Raw genomic sequence first — 6,000 nt, 5'->3', positions numbered from 1 at the left:
CTATAATTTACTTGTATAACTCCCATAGCACAAAAATGCAAAGGGTGTTCACAGTAACATAGTAGATGATGGCAGATAAAGACCCAAATAGTCCATCTAGTCTGCCCAACCTGATTTAATCTAAAAATTTGGGTTTTTTTTCTTCTTCTTCTTATCTATTTCCAGGCAAGAGGAAAGGTTAAAAATCTATGCACATAATTTATAGTACTACTGTGTGCGGTTCTGGAGGCCGCATTGCCGTGGAGATGTGCTGGGACTGGAGTCGGTCCAGAGAGTAGCCACCCGGATGGTCTCGGGACTCAAGGATCTCCCGTACAAGGAACGGCTGGATAAGTTGCAGCTGTACTCACTCGAGGAACGCAGAGAGAGGGGTGACATGATCGAGACATTCAAGTATCTCACGGGCCGCATCGAGGTGGAAGAAGATATCTTCTTTTTCATGGGTCCCGCGGCAACAAGGGGGCATCCGTGGAAAATCAGGGGTGGGAAACTGCACGGGGACACCAGGAAATTCTTTTTCACTGAAAGGGTGGTTGATCGCTGGAATAGTCTTCTACTTCAATTCTACCATTCTAGGATTTAAGGGTAAGTTAGATGTACATCTCCTTATGAGTGGCATGAAGTGACATGGGTAAGGGTAGGCTAGATGCACTTCTCTTTACGAGAAGCTTGGAGCGATATGGGGAGAAAATCTATGTCAGGGTACACCTGGCGGGGCCTCCGCGTGTGCAGATCGCCGGACTTGATGGACCTAGGGTCTGTTCCGGAGATGGCGCTTCTTATGTTCAGGTTATTGAGGCCAGCAGCGTGCCTGATTTTAAGGCCAAATGGGATAGACACATGGGATCTATTCACAGAGAAAGGTAGGGGAGGGTCATTGGGGTGGGCAGACTAGATGGGCCGTGGCCCTTATCTGCCGTCTAGTTCTATGTTACTACTTTTTAACACTTGTATAGCGCTGAAGGGTGTACACAGCACTGTACATTTTGACATTAAATAGGCAGTCCCTGCTTATAAGAGCTTACAATTTAACTTGGACAGAGAGACATGACATAGGGTTGGGGATGCAGAACCCAAGGAAGTAGCATAGTAAGGGTGGGGGAAGTCTGCCCCAGGCACGGTCTTAGTAAGGGTGCCGGAATCTGCCTCTCTGTTTCCACCGCTCCTTCCAGACACCCCCTGCCATGCGCATGTGCCCCTTTCCTCATACCTTTTTAATTTTCCCTGCTCGAGCAGCATTACAAACTTGCCTCTCTGATATCACTTCCAGGCTCCGCGCCTAGGAAGGAACGTCGGAAGGATAGCCAACATGACACAGGCAGCAACTATATGATGTTGCTCATGCCTAGAAAATTAAAAAGGTACGCAGGGTGGCACGCGCACGGCAGGAAGGGTCAGGAAAGAGGATGGAGAAGAGGGCGGGGAGGGGCACCATTCACTCTCGCTATGCCACTGACCCTGAAATGAACAGAAATAAAACAAAAAAGATGATACCTTTTTTTTTTTTTTTTTTAAATTAGACCTAGTACTTTTTTAACTAGCTTTCAATGTATTGCGTTTGAAAGCTAGTCAAAAACGTGCTATCTTCCTCCTCTTGTGTGTTATTTCTATTTATTATCTTTAAACTTCAAGTAAAATAGCTAGCACACCATTTTATCCATTAGTATTACTGTAATCAGCTAGTTGTAAATACGTTGTCTGTTAGGCAGTATGTAAATATTCTGGCCTCCTTTTAGTCCCCCCCCCTTTTTTTTTTTTTTTTTTTCAAAAGTCCTAGGACGTCAGGGGGCGGGACAGCAGTGGTAGGATTCTGATACACCTCTGTGTGGCACTGCCGACTTCCCTATCACGTGAGCAGGGTTACCCAATCAATAAGGAAGGGTGGATTAAACCCTATCCCTGCTTCACAGTGTAAGTGAATTCCTGTCTATCTTGGATAAGAGAAACCGAAACTACCAGTTTTATCTGCTCCATTTGTTCCTCTGATCAGCGCCTCTCCCACTGCTCTGGTGACACATTTGTAAGTAATGGAATATCATGGCTAAAAAAGAACTAGTAAGAGTAGGGTGCTCTGGAGTTTTCCTTTACACAACTGAAAGAAGGATTTATCTCCTTTCTCCAATACCACGTCTCTAGCTTTCATTCTCTCAGCTGCAGCTCTGTTCCCTCTGAATTGGATAGAAGGATCTACTTCAAATTGTGAACCAGGTATCGGATACAAGGGCCAGTTAGCTGCAGGGTGTGTTATGTAATCTAATTTACTAAAAAGGATTTTTGGTTGACTTTACAGTGGGGAGCCATGAATCAGAAATTCTAATCCTAACTCTGCCACAGGTTTTGTGTTAGTGCCACACTTGCACTCCCCATGAACTCTGGACCTGCCCTGCCCGATTACTTTTTCCTTGGTTCTCTCTCCCCTGCTATTCCCCCTTCTTGGCTATTCTCTAGAGAGCTGCACAGAGGCAGAAATTTCACCCATCCTGACGAAAACTAACCCATGCCCACCTGTATCCGCTAAGATCCATTCTATCCCCACCCATACCCAGAGGAGTCAATGCTATTATTTATTTGCTTGCAGCCTTTTGTTTCCTCCCAACCCCAACAACTTCCTCTGGGCATTCCAAGCCTCATTCTGGAGCTCCAACTGCCTCTCCATATGTTCCAAATTTTATTCTGGTGTTCCAATTGCCTCCACTCCAAACCTTATTGTACAGTTACCAGAGGTTTGACTACACTGCCATCCCATGGGAATTCTGTGGCAATTTCTGCCATACCTACAGGATTCTCACAATCATCATTCTAATGCAGCTCTCTAGTCTCTTTAGTAGTGCTTTCCTAAATTTCCTACCTCTGAAGTATTTTGGCTGGTCGAGTAGTACAATAAACCCATGCTCACAGATCTGCAGAAATCCTGCCCTTTCAGGATTTCCTTGGAAATAGAGCTCACAGGTCCTATACTGATTTTAATTCCTTCCCTCTCTATTTTGTCTCCTTACATAAGCATAATTTAAGTATTTGTTGGGAGGTATGAGCTCTGGGTACCCTCTTTCTATCCAAGCCCCAGACAGTCTGTATTTTGGAACTCCTCTGGATTGCTAGAGAAGAATTACTATATAATTTCCAAACCCTACACACAGAACAATGGATCAAAAAGTGGAGTGAGTGTTTTAAGAATAACTCCAGAGACATATCCAGGATAGTCAATTAATTAAAAGCCACAAAAATTATAAAGCAGTTGATGGCACCTCAGATTAATGAGTCAATGTTTAAACCCCAGACTTGGCTTTTAAATATTTCATGTATATTCTGAACCATTATCTGTAGATGAGACACTGCTGAATCAAGTATGTATACAGTATCAACTACCACTATACACTAGGACCTGTAATATTCAGTCATCATTCTTCTAGTTAAGTGCTTTAATTTAGGACAGCTGTTTTGCTGTATAGCTAGCAGAACACTCTTACTCCATCCCATCACTATCTAGAGAGTGCTGGGGAAATCTATAACATTTTTCAGTGGCATTATCCATATAGTCCCACATAGTGCACTTATGCATTTACTCCCCAATTTTATAAATGGTGCCCAAAGATAGGTGTGCAAGTGAGCATGTGGTTATAAAATAGGATTACTTTGCATTCAAATTAATTGGTGATAACTATCAGTAACAGGCCTTAACAAGTGATAATTGGATTTAATTAGGAGTTACATACATAACTGGTCTGCATTCCTATTCTATAAAGTGTGCCTAATTTCTATAGTGCATCTCTTAAGGAGGCATGGCGGATTAGGAGCATTCCCAGCATATAGGCATGGTTTTATAATAGTGGTGTGCGGTGACATTTATGGCAGGGGATTCAGCACATGAGCTAAACCAAGGGTGAACAACCACAGCCCACGCCAAGTCAGGCTTTGAGGATTTCTCTAATGAATATGCATAAGATCTAATTGCATACAATGGAGGCAGTGCATGCAAATAATCTCACACATATCCATTAGAGAAATCCTGAAAACCCGACAAGATTGAGGTTGACACTCCTATGCTAAACAATAGTGCAATATGTACCCTGAACTAAGGTTAATGTGCTCATTGTTTATGTTGAATGATGTCATGTTTTGGTCTCTTTCAGATGTAGTCACTTATAACATTTGCTACTTCTCCTTTTGACTTCTGTATCAGTACCACCTTTCCAAAATCTGTACTTGAGTTAAACACAGACTAATATTATGTGGTGTAGAACTGCAGATTCTCTTCATTACTGGAGAAAAACACTGCCTAGAAAGCTAGTCCAGGTGTGGAGTGAATGGAGAGTCAGTCACCATATGGTTGAACCAGAAAAACAAAGGGGTGGCAAACCACAAAAGTCAAAACAAAAGCTCAAGGTGTGGAAAAGCTACAAATAACCAGGATGAGAACAGAAGTCCAAAATAAAATAATTTTATTAAAAACACTATATAAAGGGAGGTGTGCTGACTCCTGGGCATCTGCTAAGGACTTCAGGAAAGAACTGCCTGTAGACTCCCTTTTGCTGAATTTTATTTCCTGCCGTGTTTTTCTAACCTGCTTTCAGTGCCCGAATCGGGCAGGTACTGCTGAGGACACCTTCCAACATCATTCGGAGTCCTCTCCAACAGGCTGAAAACACTGACGAACCAATGGCGTGCGGCCACTGATGTGTGGCCACAGGGGTGTGTCCAAAGGGGCTTGTCTTAAGGGGCATGATTTGCCCCTTGAGAGCCCCTTTGGAGACATATGGAGAACAGTGGAGAGTAGAGTCTACTGGTTTTGGTAACTATCATTTATGGGTGTTATTCTCCTCTCCTTTTTTTTTTCTTTAATAATTTGGTCACTTAGATAGGTTAACTATGGGGAAAAGAAAAGGGAAAAGAGTTTCTACACCTGTAATGATAGGTCTCCTGGCAAAAACCCAAATAGTAGGTCTTTCTTTTATTTTTATGTAGTTCTTTTTCTTTTAAAATTTTATGTACTTTGTAAACTGCTTAGAACTTTTGGAAGCTGAAGCAGTACAGTGCTTCCCTGCGAATTTGCGGTCAGTGGTTTGTGGTCCCAATCATTCGTGGTATTTTCTGACCGTGAATGACCGGGCAGGGGTGGCAGCTGGAGAGGGCAGCTGGAGAGGCAGGAGAGGGCAGCTGGATCGCCAATGAGTGAAGGAAATCACTCGCTGTATGTGCCGACCGCCTCTTCCTGTACTAAAGTCGGGCCTTACCGATCAGGAGCTGCATGTCAAAGCAGCTCTTGATTTGTGAGGCCCGACTTTAGTACAGGAAGCCAGTATTAGTGAGGCCAGTTCAACCAATCAAATTCAAATTAGTGTCTTTTTTTTATTTTTCAATTTTACACAATATTTTCAAGCATAACATCTTGTACAGTAAGATTGTAATTAGGAACTTTAAAAAGAAAGGAAAAAAAGAAACAAAATAGGAGAAATACTAACATATTCCCCTTACAATTTAGCAATCAATAGTCCACAATTATTGTGATCCAAGACTTTAAAGAGTGACAGTTTAACAATTAAGGAAGATCAGTTTAATCAATTTAAAAGAAAATCTAAGTGGCTGAGGTCGCAGGGAGTAAGTAATTAACCACGTGTCTCAGTTGTTACTTCAGTTATTCCACCTTTCTCAAGACGTTTCAAAGCTACAAACTTTGTTAGGTGTGTCGGATCATAGAAAACATTTTTATCTGAACCATAATGAACAATACATTTACAGGGGAACCTAAGAAAAAATTTTCCCCCCACTGAGATTACTCCAGATTTTAGTAACAAGAACTGCCTTATTCCGTTTTTGAGTCTCTTTGGTAACATCTGGAAAGATCTGTACTTTCTGACCCAGAAACTCTTTGGTTCTATTTTTAAAGAACATCTTCATTATCCAGTTCTTATCTGGTGCCAATGCAACAGTCACCAACAATGTTGCTGGTATAGCCAATTCTCTTATTGAGGTTTCCAATAGAGTGGTAATATCTAATTATGT

At 42.1% G+C, this 6,000-nt stretch overlaps 1 protein-coding gene across 3 annotated transcripts in view; it reads left to right on the top strand.

The window, feature by feature from the left end:
- Nucleotides 1-1,881: 1,881 nt before the first annotated feature.
- LOC117361434 (arylamine N-acetyltransferase 2-like) overlaps nucleotides 1,882-6,000 on the top strand; it is a 29,408-nt gene continuing 25,289 nt past the window's right edge. For 2 of the 3 annotated variants that reach the window (XR_004539648.1, XM_033946769.1), the window contains exon 1: nucleotides 1,901-2,020. The gene's annotated coding sequence lies outside the window, so the exon portion shown is untranslated. Of the gene's footprint in view, nucleotides 2,021-2,136; nucleotides 2,209-6,000 lie in introns of all 3 variants that reach the window. The other variant, XM_033946770.1, reaches the window with a different exon arrangement.

This window comes from Geotrypetes seraphini, chromosome 5 (assembly GCF_902459505.1).
Source record: "Geotrypetes seraphini chromosome 5, aGeoSer1.1, whole genome shotgun sequence".
NCBI classification, from domain to species: domain Eukaryota; kingdom Metazoa; phylum Chordata; class Amphibia; order Gymnophiona; family Dermophiidae; genus Geotrypetes; species Geotrypetes seraphini.
This window is presented reverse-complemented; position numbering and strand designations above follow the sequence as displayed.